Below are 583 nucleotides of genomic sequence, written 5' to 3' on the forward strand. Positions count from 1 at the left end.
GCGGCCGGTCTCCGCCGTCCGGGCCCGGCGCCGGGTCGTGCTCCCCGCCGTCCGTGCCCGGGAGCGGCAGCTGCCGAGGGGTCTGGGGCTGCTCTTCCCTCCAGGCGCCGCCGCAGCTTCTCGGCGGCGAGCACGTCCCCCCTGCATTTCTTTCGAACAGTTTTACAACAACACAAATATCTGTGTGGGTTGGGGAGAGGATTTTTTTTTTTTTTTCCTCCCTCCCTCCTCTCTCCCTACCCGAAGTGTGATGGTAGCGGGACACGCGCGCACACCCGATCCGCACACGCGCTCCGACCTTCTTCTCCCACCCCCCTACCCCCCTTCCCTTAAAATCCTGGCAGAGAGGATTTTTCCTTGGAGGAATTAAGTCTCAGCCACGAATCGAGACACGCCGAGTTCCCAGGGACCGCATCTCGGTGCACTTGTCCTCCTTTTTCACACGCAGGTAAATGCCCACAACTGCGTGCGCTTCTAACTTGGGAGAATCTTGGAAACCAACTTTTTCCCCTCTACCTCCGCTCTCCGAGCCCATCTCCTGCGATTATGTTTCTCTCTCTCTCTCCCTCCCCCCACCCCCCCC

Source organism: Haliaeetus leucocephalus, unplaced genomic scaffold (assembly GCF_000737465.1).
Source record: "Haliaeetus leucocephalus isolate CR32 unplaced genomic scaffold, Haliaeetus_leucocephalus-4.0 Scaffold932, whole genome shotgun sequence".
Taxonomy (NCBI): domain Eukaryota; kingdom Metazoa; phylum Chordata; class Aves; order Accipitriformes; family Accipitridae; genus Haliaeetus; species Haliaeetus leucocephalus.